Source organism: Dioscorea cayenensis, chromosome 17 (assembly GCF_009730915.1).
Source record: "Dioscorea cayenensis subsp. rotundata cultivar TDr96_F1 chromosome 17, TDr96_F1_v2_PseudoChromosome.rev07_lg8_w22 25.fasta, whole genome shotgun sequence".
NCBI lineage: Eukaryota > Viridiplantae > Streptophyta > Magnoliopsida > Dioscoreales > Dioscoreaceae > Dioscorea > Dioscorea cayenensis.
Window position 1 is genome coordinate 12,906,395 of NC_052487.1, and position 17,983 is coordinate 12,924,377.

Consider the following 17,983-nt stretch of genomic DNA (forward strand, 5'->3'; position numbering starts at 1 on the left):
TCTAAAATAATGAAACATAAATATTTAATTTATTATTATTAATTGAATTTAAATTAGTAATTATCTCAAATAACATTTTTACATTCTATACTTAGAATTTTTTTAATTAATTTCTAATAATCTTTATTTTAAATAATTATTATTTATAAAATTATTAAATCATAAATATATATTTAATTATTATTAATTAATGTTTAACAAGACATAATATTAATTTTTAGTGTTGTTTGAATGCAAGCATTGGAGTGGGAATGACTACTATCCCCATGTTTAGATGTACATCAATGGGAGTGGAGGTGGCATTAAGGAGTAAAGAAGGTGAAATGATGGGAGAATCACAATCCTCTCAAAAATGAGGGGATTGTAGAGGGAGTGTGATTCATTGAACATAAAATGACAAGTTTATCCCTTGACTTTTCATTCATTTATTTAAATCATGATATTTAATTATTATTTATTATAATAATAATTATTAATATGAAATAATTAATTTAAATATTATTTATAATAGATAAAATGAATAGTAATGAAAGTGAACTATTTAATTTTAATATTTAATTATAAATAATAATATTTTTAAGTTTTCATAAATGAAAATTACTTATTGTTAAATTTTAATAATAATAATAATTAAATAGTTATTATGACTTAGGTTTCTTATTTAAAATTAAATAGTTATTTATAATAATAAACATTTAAAAAGTGTAATTAGTTATTTATTATGGTTAATTAATAACTAATTAATGATATTAACAAATATTTTGATAATAATTATTCCAATAATAATGATATATTTAAATTTAAGGTTATAAAGGTTATAAATATCATTTTATCATTTTTTTCTTCTTTTACTTTTCTCAATCCCAAAGAACTACTCAGTACATTATCAACCAAACATATTCTTCATTCTCAATCCTCCACTCCTCACTTCCATTACTCTCACTCCTCAATTGCTATAAAAAATGATATTTTTATAAGTAATTATTATTTATAAAATAATCAAAGATAAATATTTCATTATTATTAATTAATTAATGTTTAATTAAAAATTAATTTCAAATAATTAATTTCATTCTATAACTAATTTTTTTTAATTAATTTCAAATAATATTTTATTAAAATAATTATTATTTCTAAAATAATGAAAACGTAAATATTTAATTTATTATTATTAATTAAATTTAAATTAATAATTATCTCAAATAACATTTTTACATTCTATACTTAGAATTTTTTTAGTTAATTTCTAATAATCTTTATTTTAAATAATTATTATTTATAAAATAATTAAATCATAAATATATTTCATTTTTATTAATTAATGTTTAACAAGGGCATAATAGTAATTTTTATGTTTCACAAGGGCATAATAGTAATTTTGTGTACACAATGGCATAATAGTAATTTTTATGTTTCAGAAGAGCATAATAGTAATTTTGTGTTTCACAAGAGCATAATAGTAATTTTCATGTTTCACAAGAGCGTAATAGTAATTTTGTAGGGGGAATGAATCATTCCTCCCAGTATGGGAAAATACTTCATTACCCTGCAGGGGTTAATGGTGACCCCCCAAGGGTAATGGTGACCCCCCGAAAAAGTTTCCCAAACACATTCATGGGAATGTGTAAGGGAAACCATTATTTCCATCCAAACACACACTTAGTCCTTTCACCTAATTGTTGTCAGTTTTCTGTTTTTCACCCAAGATGTTGATCTGGATTTAAAAATAAGTAAACTAAAATTAAAATATTCTACAAAAATTTAATCATCTAATTGATCCTAACAAAATGGATTTGGATCCGAATTAAATCCGGACCGGAAATTAAAAAGGTCCTCTTTGCCCTCTCAAACGCTGCCTTTCACCACCCACCATTGCAACCACTGCATAAAAAATAAAAAATAAAATAAAAAAATAAAATAAATTGCACACTTGTCAATAGTGACAATCAAATTTCATAACTATAACCTGTTTATAGCAACAGATATTTACTGACAGATATTCTTATGTTGGTAAAACTTCTTCTATATACCTTCTATATGCTAACGGACAAATTTTGTAGCTATGGATTGTATATAGCAATGGACCATCAAAACTATCAAAAATTAAAAACATTTACTGACGAGATATTGGTATGTTGGACGTTGGTATAACCATTACTATATATTGATGCATATGTGAAAATCTCATGTATAGTTCTATAAAATGCACCTTTTTACCAAAGTTGACAAAATATACAAAGCCTACTGACTACACAGAACCCAACTTGCTTCAGATTGAAAAAAATTTGTCAGACCTCTTAAGTTACTTAATCAGAAACAACATGCTAATTATCAGATAATCAACAAGTGAAGCTGAATGAACCATGAATAAAGCATAATAAATACATAAGTGAAGCAGAGAGCAGTAAGCAAAGGCGTAAGGTTATCATACTTGGCATTCACATTACAAAATGCAAAGATAACATTTTTTTTAAGAGAAAAAAAAAACAAAAACAACTAACAACAAACTTGATGGTGCCAAGGCTTGAAAAAATCAAACAGACAAGAAACCAACTAATTAGAAATATGAAAAGAATAACCTGCCGCAAAAAAGCTCCTACATGTACAGATGAGGTAGATGGAGGATTCGTTGTATGCAATTGCACCCTTATCTCTCTGCAAGCAAAATGACAATTTTCTCTACACAAACCTATGATGCCCAGGTCTTTAACAAGCAAACTTAATGATACACAAAAGCCCATCCTTGATGCATGTCTCAAAAAAGATCAAAATTTAGGCCGAATAATATGAGATTCCATTAATATAAGACACCAAAATTAAAATAAAGCATGTTTCCATATTGCCAAATATCTCTCAAACAAACAACATTTAACAGTGCACGAAAGGAACAATGCCAGATAACCTTAACTAATGCTATACAACAGTAAGAAAGGTAGGATTAAAACAAAGAAATTGCAATAATTAGTCTCTAATATGAAACCCTAAAAGCAAGCAAAGCATAGGACGCAATGAAATGTGAGCAAAATCAAATCAGCTCACAATCAAATGCCACAACACATCCAGTTTTAAGAATGAATTAAATGAAGAGAATGAAACTAAAGATCAGAGAATTAGAAAAAGTGAAAAAAACCAATTCTTTAAGAGCTTTGGTTTCTTGTTTCACAGTAGAGGTTACGTCAAACCTTGTTTGGTGGGCACTCTATTGAATTCTCGTTGTTTTCACTCTAATAGACAAATGGAATTAAAAAATTTAAATGCAAGAAGATTCACCATCATACTACAAAAATGCAGAATGCTAACAAATTCTTTTTCATTAATATAGTTCAGAAAAAAACAAAGGCATTGAGCTTTGATATAGGCAAATGAATCACCTCATAAACTCTACTTACACAGATTGCCCCATTCTTGGCCCCATTCTTGGCCTCCAAGGTGCAGGTCCTAGCTGGATGTTCTGGAGTGCCCCTGTGGTTTATGCTTGCTTTGCAGAAGAATCAAAACGTGAATTCCTTTTAATAAGCAACATGTTTCTAGAACAGAAACTGATAACGGGCGTATAGATGACGTGGCATGTGCGTACATGGAGAAGTACGAGGCAAGGGCATTTTGGTAATTTGGTGGGCAACGGGATTTTATGGTTCGACCGAGTTTATTTGATGGGAAACGGGTTAAGGAACAAAAGTCACGAGTTTGTGTCCCACAAACTCGTGAGTCATACCAAAATTTGGCCAAATTCCATCGTTTAGGTCTCGAAAATCTTAATTTTGCCCTTTTTGGTAATAATTGATTTCGTTATATCTTAGGACAGAAATCTCTGGTTTGTGAGCCGTTTGTGTCAATAATCTTTATTTTGTTAGATTTTTTAATTCTTGCTAATATTTGAGAATTTACTATTTTTGGTAAATTTTCGAATTATCTCTTTTCTTAGTGCTATTTTTGCTTATTTAATGTAAGCCTATGGGCAAGAGGAAAATAAGTTTTGTGATCATTTTCTTGAGTAATAAGATTTTACTCTTCCCAATTCCTGGTTATCTTTGATCAATAGGGTTTGGACAACTTGTTACCGGCATTCGAAGGCGAATCAACGGGTTTAAGTATACCACTGCATTAGTTTGATATCAGAGCCGAATCGATTATGCCACCGCGAGGATGAGGTGTGGGTCTCCCTACGCAAAGGATGGATGAGATCTATGATCGTGAGGACAATGCTAGATTTGAGCAGCGAGTTGGCCGCCTCTTAGACTGTCGGGTGGAGCGGATGATGGATGAGCTAATTGAATGGATTACCCAAATGATGGGTCGCATCAATCAAGGGCGTGCATCCGAGTGGAAGCGAAGGCACCATTGAGGAAGACAATGGCTACTTTGCTGACATTTCCCTGGCAGGGCGACTAGGAGGGCAAGATCGTGGGAGTGACAATCGACACTACCGCGATGAAGATAGGCGTTGGGAATTCGGCATACGGGTCGATATTCCAAAATTCCATGGTGGACTACAAGCGGAGGAATTCCTTAACTGGCTGACCACTGTCGAGGAGATCTTGGAGTTCAAAGGGGTTCTGGATGATAGAAGGGTGGCACAGTGGCGACGCGGCTGCGTGGCCGTGCAACTGGTTGGTGGCAACAACTGAAGCTCAACTGTAGCAGGTTGGGGAAAGACAAGATTAACTCGTGGGAGAAGATGAAGAAAACACATGCGCTCCAATTTCTTACCCCACAATTACCAGTGCGTAATTTTCAGCCGATTGCATAATCTACGCTAAAGAACTCGCACCGTGGAGGAGTATAGCACAGAGTTCTATCCGTTGCTGGCTCGGAACGAAGTTCAAGAATCAATAGATCAGTTGGTGGCGAGGTACATTGGCGGCTTGCGAACCCAGATCCAGGAGACCGTCAACTTGTTCGACCCAGTCTCCATCTCGGCAGCCCATCAGCAAGCTTTGATTATTAAGCGGCAACAACGGCGTTCAGTTCCATTAAGTTCTGGGGGAACAGATGAAGGAGGTCGTCCGATTCCCTCTCCTACCAGCCCGAGGGGGGGTTACTGCGGTGCGTTCCACAGGACCTAGCATGACCAGGGGAACCAATAGCACCATTCATTGTTTCAGTTGTGGAGAAAAGGGGCATCGCTAGGCCGATTGCAGGAAAGCAGGAAGAGAATTATGCTTGCCGAGGAAGAAGGGGATACGGGAGACATTCTTCTACCCGTATTTGACGAAGATATCCTTGATGAGGTGATTGTTGAAGTTAACGTAGGTACGACCTTGGTCGTGCGAAGATCCTGCTTGACACCCAAGGCTTCTGAAGATAATCGGTGGCGATCTAACATCTTCCAGTCCACCTGTACTACCCTTCGGAAGGTATGCAAGTTTGTGATTGATGCAGGTAGCTGTGAGAACATTATCTCTGACGAAGCAGTAGAGAAGATGAATATCACCACTGAGCGACACTCGACGCCGAACAAGCGGGGTGGCGAACTTATGGTTAGCAAGAGCGCTTTGATCGCCTTCTCAATTGGCCCAAAGTACAAAGATAAAGTATGGTGTGACGTTGTGCCTATGGATGTCTGTCATTTATTGTTGGGCAGGCCTTGGTAATAAGATTGGAAGGTGACACAAGATGGCCGCGTAAACTCTTATAGCTTCGTCTACAGCGGCATGAAGATAGTATTGGTGCCCAACAATCCCGTGGAAGCACCAATCGCCACTGACACCAACTTGCTGTCCTATGCGCCATTTGGGAGGAAGTTACAGGATTCAGGCAGTGCTTTTGTCTTGCTCGGGAAGACAATCACCGAAGGCTTGGAGACGCCAAAAATACCGGAAATCGTTCTTCCTTTACTTGATGAGTTCCAAGAAGTCTTCCCTGAAGATTTACCCGGAGGGGGGGAGGGGGGCTTCCATCCCTACGGGATGTACAGCATCAGATAGAGCTCCAACCTGGCTCTGTCTTACCACACCGACCACACTACCGGATGAGTCCGAGGGAGCATGAAGAACTAAGTGTCAAGTAGAAGAACTGTTGGCGAAAGGACATATCCACGAGAGCATAAGCTCATATGCGGTCCCCGCTTTATCGACACCAAAGAAAGACGACACTTGGCGCATGTGTGTGTACAATCGGGCCATCAATAAAATCACTATCAAGTATAGATTCCTTATTCCTCGATTAGATGATCTGTTTGACCAGATTAGCGGGGCTACGTTGTTCACGCGCCTAAACTTGAAGAGCGGGTATCACCAGATTCGTGTGCGCCCTGGTGACGAGTGGAATACAGCGTTCAAGACGCGTTAAGGGTTGTACGAGTGGATGGTGATGCCTTTTGGGTTTTCCAATGCCCTTAGCACATTCAAGAGGGTCATGAACCAACTCCTGCGTCCAATTATTAGCAAATTTGTAGTCATATATTTTGATGACATCCTCATTTATAGCCCCGATGAGAAGGCACATCTTGTACATGTTCGGGATGTCCTCACCACTCTTACATCCCAACAGTTCTATGCGACAAAGGAGAAGTGTGTTTTTTTCACACCCAAGGTACTGTTTTTGGGTTACGTTGTTTCAAGGGAAGGTATACAAGTGGACGACTCCAAGATCAAGGCAATACAAGATTGGCCGACTCCAACAACTATAACCGAGATGCGAAGCTTCCACGGCCTTGCATCCTTCTATTGGCGGTTCATCACTCAGTTTAGCAACATCATGGCACCGTTGACTGAGTGCATAAAAGGCAGCAAATTTACATGGACTGCCGACGCCGAGGCTGCTTTCCGGTTGATGAAAGACCGCTTGACCAACGGCCCTGTCTTGGCACTTCCTGACTTCACCCACCCATTTGAGCTGCACACAGACGCGTCCAAGGTTGGCATTGGAGGTATCCTGAGCCAGCAAGGTCGGCCTGTTGCGTTTTTCAGTGAGAAGATGTCGAGAGCACGCTTGAATTACAGCACCTACGACGTCGAGTTTTATGCTGTGGTGCAAACTATCAAGCGCTGGCAGCATTACCTCATTCATCGGGAGTTCATTCCGTACACAGACCGCGCCGCCCTACGACGGATACATCAACAAGATAAGGTGTCATCTCCCATGGATGATGGGTGAACTTTCTGGATGAATTTACCTTTGTTGTGAAGTATAAAACATGGGTCTCTAACCATGTGGCGGACACACTCAGTAGGCGAAGCAACCTTCTAGTCACATTGCGAGTCGAGGTACCTGGTTTTGACTCTTTTCGTGATTTGTTTGTGACTGACTCATATTTCTCGGAGATCCTCCTAGATGTACAAGCTGCAAAACGGACAAATTTCCTACTCCAGGATGGTTTCTTGTTCCGGGGAAACCAACTCTGTGTTCCAGATTGCAATTTACGGGTGCAAATTATCAGAGAGCTGCACGGTGAAGGCCATGTGGGGAGGGATAGAACACTCCAGTTGATTCAGTCTTCCTACTTCTGGCCAGGCATGTGTAAGGATGTTGAAAAGTTTGTTTAACGATGTCGAATATGTCAGATCTCCAACGGGGGCGCGACTAATGCTGGCCTCTATATGCCATAGCCCGTACCTTCTCAACCATGGACGGACATCAGTATGGACTTCGTGCTGGGTCTGCCGCGTATTCAGCATGGTAACGACTCTATCTTTGTGGTGGTAGACCGTTTCTCCAAGATGGTGCACTCATTCCCTGCAAGAAGACGACGGATGCTTTCAATGTGGCCCAGTTATTCTTCTATGATGTCTACCGCCTCCACGGCCTACCATCCTCAATTGTCTTCGATTGAGATACACAGTTTCTTAGCCACTTTTGGCGAAGTGTGTGGAAGATGGTGAACACTCGACTTAACCTTAGCATTGCCTATCACCCTCAGACGGATGGACAAACTGAAATCGTTAACCGCTCACTGCGTAACTTGCTTCGTTGTCTTGTGGGGGATCATCCTAAAGGGTGGGATGTGAGATTGAGTCAAGCAGAATCTGCTCACAACCATGCTACAAACAGAAGTACCGGGTTTAGTCCATTTCAGGTGGTGTACTCGGCAATTCCTTGTGGACCCCTCGATTTGATTCCCCTACCAGTGAAGACTCGGATCCATGGGAAAGCGGCTGACTTCGTAACGAGCTTACAGAACATTCACAAGACCATTCTCAGAACTTGAACGCCTCCAACACTTGTTACAAGCAGTATGCCTACCAGCGGCGCCATCATGTTGAGTTTGAGGTTGGAGACTTTGTGTGGGTTGTGTTGTCCAAGGAGCGCTTTCTAGCTGCAAAGTGCAACAAGCTTAAGGCCAAGAAAATTGGGCCCGTCGAGGTCATTGAGAAGATCAATTCTAATGCACACCGGCTCCAGCTCCCCAACCACATCCGGACGGCTGATGTCTTTAATGTCAAGCACTTGATACCCTATTATAGTGACTCTTTTGACGACGACAATTCGAGGGCAAATTCTCTCCAACCTAGGGAGAATGATAACGGGCGTATAGACGACGTGGCATGTGCGTGCATGGAGAAGTACGATGCAAGGGCATTTTGGTAATTTGGCGGGCGACAGGATTTTATGGTTCAACCGGGTCTATTTGATTGGAAACGGGTCAAGGATCAAAAGTCACCAGTATGTGAGTCATACCAAAATTTGGCTAAATTCCATCGTTTAGGCCTCCAAAACCCTAATTTTGCCGTTTTTAGTAATAATTGATTTCATATATCTTAGGATAGAAATCTCTGATTTGTGAGCCGTTTGTGGCAATAATCTTTATTTTGTTAGATTTTTATTTCTTACTGATATTTGAGAATTTACTATTTTTGGTAAATTTTTGAATTATCTCTTTTTTTAGTGCTATTTTCCCAATTCCTGGCTATCTTTGATCAACAAGGTTTGGACAACTTGTTACCGGTATTCGAAGGCGAATCAACAGGTTCAAGTATACCGCTGCATCAGAAACCAACTAAATTGTCAAATTATTTTGTTCACCAAGATTAAACACCCGTCTATAGTCCTTGATATAACCAACAATCCTTTCATCAAAGTCAAATCCAGGGTTTCACACCAGTGAGCCATAGCTAAAAACCCAAAGCACCATCTTTAACAACTACCATAATGAGAAAAATATTTAGGATCATCACTTTGCCTCAGTTCAGTGAGTATAGTAGTAGAACAAACACATATATAAGGGAAGGAAGGTCAAAATACGAAGATCTAATAAGAAAAATAGAGACAAGCCAGTTCTCACCACACTGGCAAATACCAAGAGCTAACGAAGAGGAGAACGTAAAAAAAATTGGCATCTTTTTTGCACTTTCTATTCCTTTCTTTGAAGTAATGACTAACTAGACAAACAAATTTAGAATCTTTCACATTAATCTAATCCAACTCTGAGGAGAACAACAATACATGATATTCAGGTTTGCGCACTAGAATTTAAACTAATATACATTCTATGACTTGTCTGATTTACCAAGCACTTTAGACTGCATCCATCGAATTGAAACAAATTGAACATCACCCAAAATCAATGAAAACCAAATATTAAATTAAAATAACTTCAAAAAACAAAAACCAGATATTATTCATTGCTAAACATTCTCATACCCTTAAGGAAGTACAAAATGAACTAAATATAAGCACCAAATCACCATCATCCATAAGCAAAATTAACTCTTTGAAGAAGCAAAGTAGGCGCAGAGGATTAAAGTTCCAGCTTTGTTTTTTCCCTTTAAAAATTCAAAGAAACAGATGCAAGGATAGATTTATGCTCCAAAAATAAGGGTACCTTTACAACAAACCAAGAACTTGGCGAGAGAGAGAGAGATATGCAGTAGAGAGTGCGAGAAGAAAAAAAAGCCGGTTGCTTTAAACCTGTTCTGAAAGTGGTGCATATCATCATTAAGTATGAATACTCGTACTTAATAAAATTTGTATTGTTCTAAATAACCAAATGCCTAAAAATATCAACTGAAATTTCTGTTCCCCTGGGCTAAGCATATTCCTGCCACAGGGAAAGGCAATTTATATGAGCATGCATCTCTTGGTTATGAACATACTTGAAGTTATGCAATCAAAATTAAAGGCTTCTATGTAAAGACTAACATATCAGATAATGAAATTATCTAATGAAAAGCTTTTCAATAATCAGATAACCAATTTATCTGCATTGTTATCAATTATGGGGTCATGTTCGTTTTGTTTAATTCTTTAATTTCCTTTCTTTTCTGATGTATTTTATGTAAAGACTAACATATCAGATAATTCCAATCAAAAGCTTTTCATCCGATAATTTGGTTATTTGATGAAAAGCTTTTATGTAAAGACTAACATATCTGATGTAGTTTTTTTTTTATATTATCCATTGCTTGTCTTGTTAGAATTTATAAGAGATTTTTCTTTTAATAATCAAGAATACTAAAAGAAAATAAACAAGAAACAGAAATAATAATACTAATAATATGCAAATTAAATTACAAACCTCATCTTTGTCCATAGCTTCTGTCTGATTAACATGTAAGACTGTCACAAGCTCTGTCAAAATCCGAATTTCAGAATCTGCAGTTTCTGATGACTGATCCTCCACAGCAGAAGCATACTCTAAGCTCTCCTGATAAATAGGAGCAACTGAAATCTGAGAAGTTAGCAATGCATTCAGTACTAGGAGTATTCAAAAACTCATCTTTTTCGGTTTTCAGCTCCTTAACTATGATAATTACTTCTCCATTAGTATTCTTAACCATAGCTGCATCTCCATCATAACCCTTTTCTCTGATAATTGATAACAATGGTGATAGAACAAAAAGCCATGCAAACTGCAACAAAGTCCTTCAAGAAATGAACTGAGAACACAACTTAAGATTGACCAAAGTCTAAGCTTGTGAAGATCTTTTTTATGTTAGCTTTGACTGACAATAATACAGAGAAACTTTGACCATCACTTCTATTGAAGTTCCTAATAAATTAATGCCTATCCAAGGTTAATTAGTTGGTGGATTTAGATAAGGTTTTTGTTGTTTTGATGAAGTACTTGTGAACTTGTTCATCTTTTTTTTTCTTCTAATACAAGTAAAATTATATATGACATTGGTAATATATGCACATTTAAAAAGAAAGAAAAGGAAAAAAAAAAACTCTACTGATTTATCTTTTCTAGATTGGAATCATTCATTTTTATAAAAAAGTATGTTTGTCTATGAAAAAGTATGATACTTCTCGGAGCATACATACCGAGTGCCATTTGTTATTAGCTCTCATTCTTCAAGTAAACTAAACTCCATTTCCAAGTAAAATCATCAACACAATTCCATGAATAATATACAATTATACATTTGATGAATAAAAGAACAAAACTAATAACCTTTATAAACAGAGCAAGTGATACCCAGCGAAGAGCGAAGGACTGACAGGAAATGGGTCAAGTCCTATCAAAGGGCAGTGTCCATAGTGGTCTTACAGCTGGGACAATGCCATGCAATGCATGCACAACCTGGAATAAGACTAGACACTCTTTTCATCTCCTCATCATCCGCTGCCCTTTTCTGCCTCGTTGCTGCATCCGCCTCATCGTACGCTCGCACATTGTTTAAGTTTTGAAGTTTAATTTATATCTTCGTGATAACAATCAAGAAGTTGTGCATATATTAGCAAAGTTAAAATAAAACAGAGTAGATTAACTTTGATGTTATTTAAAAAATAATAATTAAAAAAAGATAAGCGTGGGTCTAACGATGATGATCAACAAAATAAATGTGATCAGCATTCCTCTTTTGCCAGCTTCATAATGTTAATAAAATATATAAAAAAAAGGAAATTAAAGAATTAAACAAAACAAACATGACCCCATAATTCAACAAGCTTTTATGTGTTAGTGAGACATTCAGCCGTTTCATACTGCTAGAAAAATCTCTTATAAATTCTAACAAGACAAGCAATGCTTTGTAAACACACAATGAAAAAGGATGTCTATTAAATAAGAACTACTTTCAGCAAAATCTACAAACATTTTAAAAGAATTATAGACAAATATCCAAAATAAAAAGCAATAAAATCACGATGAAAACTGAATCTTAACAATAGAGATAAGGCCATAAGGGGCATCAAAGATCAATCTATATTCAAAGAAACATCAAACCCTGATATTTCACCAATCGATCAAACCAAAGACAAGTGAAATATCCTAAATTCGATCACCAAATTACACAATAACTTAAACCTAGGAAAAACAAACAAACAAACAAGAAGAAGATTATCTATGAACGATCAATCCAACATACATATCTCCAATGGCATCCATAAACAAACAAAGAAATCCCTAAATATCAAGACTGATTGCGAAAGAAGCTTTCTATATCTCCAATAGCTAAAACAACCCAGAAATCCCCAAATTTGATCATCAAATTGGAAGGGCAATAAAATCATGCGTACCTACAGTTCAATTATGTTGATCCGGTGATAAATAGCTTCATTCCAGTGTAGGCAAAGGCCAATCGCATAATTTCCAGTGGTGCAGCCCTGGCTCCGGCGTTGGATGGCTTTGTTCCGATGGAGGCAAAGGTTGTTGGCACGGTTTTTAGTAGTACAACTCTGGCTCCGGCGATGGATGAGTCAAGCTCGTCTTCAAAGAGAGAGACGTGGGCACGGTTTCTAGTGGTGAGGCCTCGAATCCGGCGATGAATAATGCAAGCTCATATTGGAAGTGGTAGTGTGTGTTTTAACTTGTGCTATTATAAATTAAATATTTCTTTATAGCATGTTTTCCATATAGTAAAGATTATATGTATGAACTCAATTTTTAATAAATTTAAAAATATATAATTAGATGGATGATATTAAAATTTAAGTCCAATTTTTATTGGTAATATTTCAATTGGATCATATTATTTCACTATATTTAGAATGCCCTTAGAAATTAAGATGACAACCTTATCAATTAGAGCATATGCTTACATATATGTGTGTGTATAAGTGTGTATTGTACTTAGGGCTGTAAATGAGCCGAGACGAGCTTTGCCTTGTTCAAGCTTGGCTTGTTACTATTTTAATCGAGCATGAGCTGAGCTTTCTTCAAGCTTCATTTTTCAGGCTCAAGCTTGGCTCGTTATTATTTTAACCGAGCTCGAGCTCTAACCGAGTTTATTTCGAGCTTCATGTTTGAGCTCAACTTGTCAAGAAAATTTGAAACTTAGACTTGGCTCATTAGCATGATTAAGGCTTGATTATTTTTTTAATTTCCCATTTTTGGATTTTGTAAATTATCATTTAAAGTTTATTAATGAATCATTATCAAGTGCGACTCAACTTGATTTGAGTTTGAGGATCATTTTCGTAAAGGAATAATTTGAGTTTGTTTATGGAATCATTAAGGCTTGAGTTCAAGCTTGTTAAAATCTTCATTAAATAAGTTAAAAAATAATTACAACAATAACAAAATAAACATTGTGATGTAACTATCTATAATTTCTTTTTGTAATATTATTAATGATCTGGTAAATAAGTTTGTTCATGACACTATAAATGATTATATTAATGATTGTTGCAAATAAAATTGTAAATGATACTATAAATGAACTTTTAATTATACAATAAACGAGCTGTTCACAAGATTTAATGAGCCAAGCTTGGTGGTGTTCAAGCTTGGCTCGTTTATCTTACGAGCTCATTTAACTTAATAAACTAGCTGACCCAAGCTTTTAACGAGCTGAGCCTTTAAATAGTAGTTTACAGCCCTATATGTGTGACTCAAGTTGACAACAATGACATAGTCACGTATACACCTAATATATATATATATATATGTATATATATTAAGGTAATATATATATATACATTAATGTAATATATATATATATATATAAACGAGCTCACAACTGAGCTTATAAATGAGCTTGTTTGCGAGCTGTGTTCGTAAACCGTGTTCGCAAGCCAAAATGAGTCGAGCTTTCGGCTGCTCAAGCTTGGCTCGTTTATTAATCAAGCTTGAAAATGAAGCTCAAGCTTGGCTCGTTTACAATATGAGCCGAACACGAACGACCCCTTATTGAGCCATAGACTGAGCCGCTCACGAACGGCTCTGCTCAAATACATCCCTAATTGTATTAGTTTGAAGCCATTTCAGTGCAAATCTTACATTAATTAACATAGGTAGCTGATTTTTTCATCAATCTTCCTTTCACCAACTGCTTTTTGATCTGTATGTGAATTATTTTTTTTTCAAGGACTTTGTTTTCAAAGTTGTTGGATGTTGATTCAATGACTCTTGCAAACGAAAATTTACAAATATCCCCAAAATATGTATGTATATGTATTCTATACATTTTTTTAGTGTTTTATTTTTTTTAAACATGTGCTAAAATTTTAATGTCAGATTTTGAAGAATGGCTTACAGGTTATCATAGAAAACTAGTCCTTTTTTTAACTTGGAAATTTTTAAAACTTTTATCTTTTTAAAAACATAATTGCTATTTAAAAATATAATGAAAGCAAACTAAAGTATCTAAATACAGACCGAGAGGATTAACCTATAAATACATAAATTTTTAAAAATTTTATGTAAAAATAAATAAATAAATTAATAAAGAGTTTATAAAATTATTTTTAAATTAAACTAATTATCTATAGTTTATTGAAGTTTGAAAATAAGAAAAGCCAAGTTAGCTTTTTTTTTGGTTGAAGTTTGATAATAATCGGTTTTTTATAAGAGTTTGATTAGAAAGAAATAAAAAAAATATTTTAAAAAATTAAAAATAACTTGATTATAATTAGAGTTTGATTATAAATTAACTAAACAAAATAGAAAAACGCTAGCTACTTTTCTCTCATCTCATTCCCCGTCTCTTTGTTCTTATTTATTTATTTATAAATGTGACAAACACCATATAATCAGTGACATGACGTGCACACTGGTTGGGAATTGATAATTCAGCCTGTGTGTCCTCACCTAATAACAAGTAAATTCGAGCAGTGTAGTATCTTATTGATAATCTTGATGTTTATATTGAGAGAGAAGTTATTGAAATTTTTTTATTAGATTTCTACATAATGATCCTATTTCTTCAAAAAACATTGTGTTTATTTTTAAAGATACTAATTTTATTTTTTTTCTTAATAGTTCGTTTTATATTCTTCCACTTAAAATCTTTTTATGCATAGTATTCAAGCTTTTATATATGAAATACCATATATAATAGCATTTTTTAAAAAAATTTTATATAATAGAAATATATATATATATATATATATGAATGATAATAATACTAAAAATATATTTTTTTTTTGGCATGATTTTAGTTTACAACTAGATTGAAATCGTAGCTCTTCTACTATTGAAAAAAAATACATTATTCAACGACAAATAAATTCTAAAATAACCACTAGGGGGAGAATATAAAAAATAATATTATTTATTTTACTTATGACTATATGGATGCAATTGCGAGTGCATATTTAGGAATTCATGTTCCTACTGGACAAGTCATGGTAACAATGTAGCATCATAACCCAAGGCAGCTTTAGACTACTAAAGTAGAAGACACTTTGTTTCTATTAGAGAATAAACATTGAACTCTATTTATCTCCATATATATATATATATATATATATATATGTTGAATATACGTGGCCATCTTTATTCGTAAGAAATGCTTCTTGGAAAGATGATTACTCTCTCTGGAGGCGTGCATGCATACGTTAATTAGTGCATACTTAATATACTTCCTTCGGTCCTTTTTATCTATCGTGGTTAACTGAATCTCACATACTAAGAAACTTAGTTATTTGACAAAATTTTATATAAAATTAGTTATCATTCCAAAATTACCCCTAATTTATATCTTCACATTTTTCTCTCATATTTAATTTCAAGAAGAGAATTGAATAGAGTGTTAAGGGTAATTTTGAAAAATAAAAAATAAAAATGACAAATAAAAAGGAACATGGATTTGTGACAGATAAAAAGGAACGGAGGAGTATCTTCTTTAATTAATTCTGTTGGTGTTAAAAATAAAAAAAATGAGAAAACACCATTGGTTAATCAAACTAGTATCAATTAAATCTAAAATTCAGCACAAGGTTTTTTTTACCGAAGAAATTGAAACCCTTTATTCAGAAATTATAAGTTCCAGCCCATTATGCCCAAGCTCATTGGGTTCCAGTATATACTTTGATAACCAGGAATCATGACTAAGAAAAAAAAAATATCTGAATCAAATCTTGAACAAATATATTTGCTAGCTCCAAAGAATAACCCTCAATTGCCAAGCCATTACTCTAGTATAGTACTTGATCTGTTAAAAGGAATGAATGATCAATCAACATAAATTCCAATTGTAATAAAGGCATCAAGATCAACATATTAGTCTGGAAACAATTCAAAAAAGCTTGAAAGACTTGCATAAAACTATTCATTTAAGTTGAGAAATTAATAACAGGTAATTCTTGAGTAGTTAAAACAAGATACTCACAAATCAACAAAATAGAGAGAAAAAGAAAATTAGAAAAAAAGAAAGTTTTCTGGAAGAAGAAAATTAGTAATCATAGGGATTTCAGTTAAGGTGCAACGAAAAGATCAAATATGCAGTTGGTATCTCGTCTTCCGCTCATGATGAAATCAGAGATTTTCCCTGGACGTTTGGTAATGAGGTGGAGGATGAAGATGGGTTGTTGGCTCTATTGGAGTAGTCTCCTTGGGACGAGATGGAGATGATGTATCATCAAGTGGCTCTAGGTGTTGATAGTGAGTTGCTACTTTTGACGACTGCAGTAGTCGAGCCTTGCTCCCATACTGGTAATCAACACAGCTTGGTAGAGGTCCGACTGGCAATAGTGGAGCCTGGCTCTCATGACGGAGGTGAAATGCTATTGTCCAAATGTCAGAGTGTCGGCTTGCTGGGCATTTCGTGCTGCGGGGAAGAGCTGTTAAATAGAAGTGGGCATGGTCTGAGGCGCAGTGGGTGAGCGGATTGAGGGATGGAGCCATGGAGGAGCAGAGGTTCACTCATGATATCCTGCTAGAGGAGATCGGCAAGCAAATGAAGGAGTGTGCTCGCCCTATCGTTGTTCTTCTTGGTAAGAAAAAGATGAGAAAAAGAGTTGGGAATCAGGTGAAGAATAGATTATCGTTGCATAAGAGATTGGAGAACGGATGGGTGGGGAGTGAGATCGGAGTGTCCTCGCCCTATCGTTGTTCTTCTTGGGTTTTGTTTCACATGTATTCTTCCCTGCATCAAATAATTAATCAAATTATATTAATATATTAGAATATTGCTCAATGAATAATATCATTCCATTGTCCTATGTAAACTTAGCTAACCAATAATTGAATCGTGATGGAGTTAGTCAAAGATTTAGATATTTTAGATTACAGACTTGTAGCATTGTCATCAATATGTAGATGAAAGTATATAACCAATAATTGAACCATGATGGAGTTATTACTTCTTCATTCATGTATTTCTCGTCTTCTACAGAGTTGTGAGGTGCTAAACTACGCAAACATCATTCGAACTTCTTTGTAAGGAAAATTCAGAGCAAGCAAACGATAAATTCCTTGGAAACTACCTGAACCTTGGAACCTTCCTGCATAAGCATGAATAGACAAAGCCATGTCAGGTTTAATAGATAACCTTACAAAAACATGAAACGTACCTAATAATTTCAGCAAAATATCATATGCTAAGAATTAGAGCAATTCGTTAACTTGGACATTTACAGATTAGTATTTATTCCTGTTTGATGTATACCTATCATTATGATGTGATGTAGACAACATCAAGATGCCAAGATCAAAATTGAAGGATATGAAAGTAATCCAATCTGAAACAAATACTAGTCGCAATGCTGCTATAACTAATGAAGTTGAGATTTCAAATGCTCAAATGCCTGATGCTCAACCTCGCACCTCAAGTCATTCATCAAATACTGAATCAAACTGTAATGGAGATGATGAAAACCAAGACCATGGTAATATACTTGAAAATACAAGTGGAGTGGTAAATGTAAAAACAGGTAT

The 17,983-nt window shown here is 35.2% G+C and overlaps 1 long non-coding RNA gene across 3 annotated transcripts; it reads right to left on the bottom strand.

Moving 5' to 3' along the window:
- Positions 1-1,691: 1,691 nt before the first annotated feature.
- On the bottom strand, positions 1,692-12,697 carry LOC120280521. Of its 3 annotated transcripts, XR_005542345.1 has the most exons (4): positions 12,403-12,697; positions 10,683-11,585; positions 10,457-10,602; positions 8,833-9,082 (listed from the first exon to the last, which is right to left on the bottom strand). It is a non-coding gene; the product is annotated as an uncharacterized LOC120280521 (long non-coding RNA). The 3 variants fall into 3 exon arrangements; XR_005542344.1 differs by lacking the exon at positions 8,833-9,082 and adding an exon at positions 1,692-1,881 and having other exon boundaries at positions 10,457-11,585; XR_005542343.1 differs by having other exon boundaries at positions 10,457-11,585.
- Between the last annotated feature and the right edge of the window lie 5,286 nt (positions 12,698-17,983).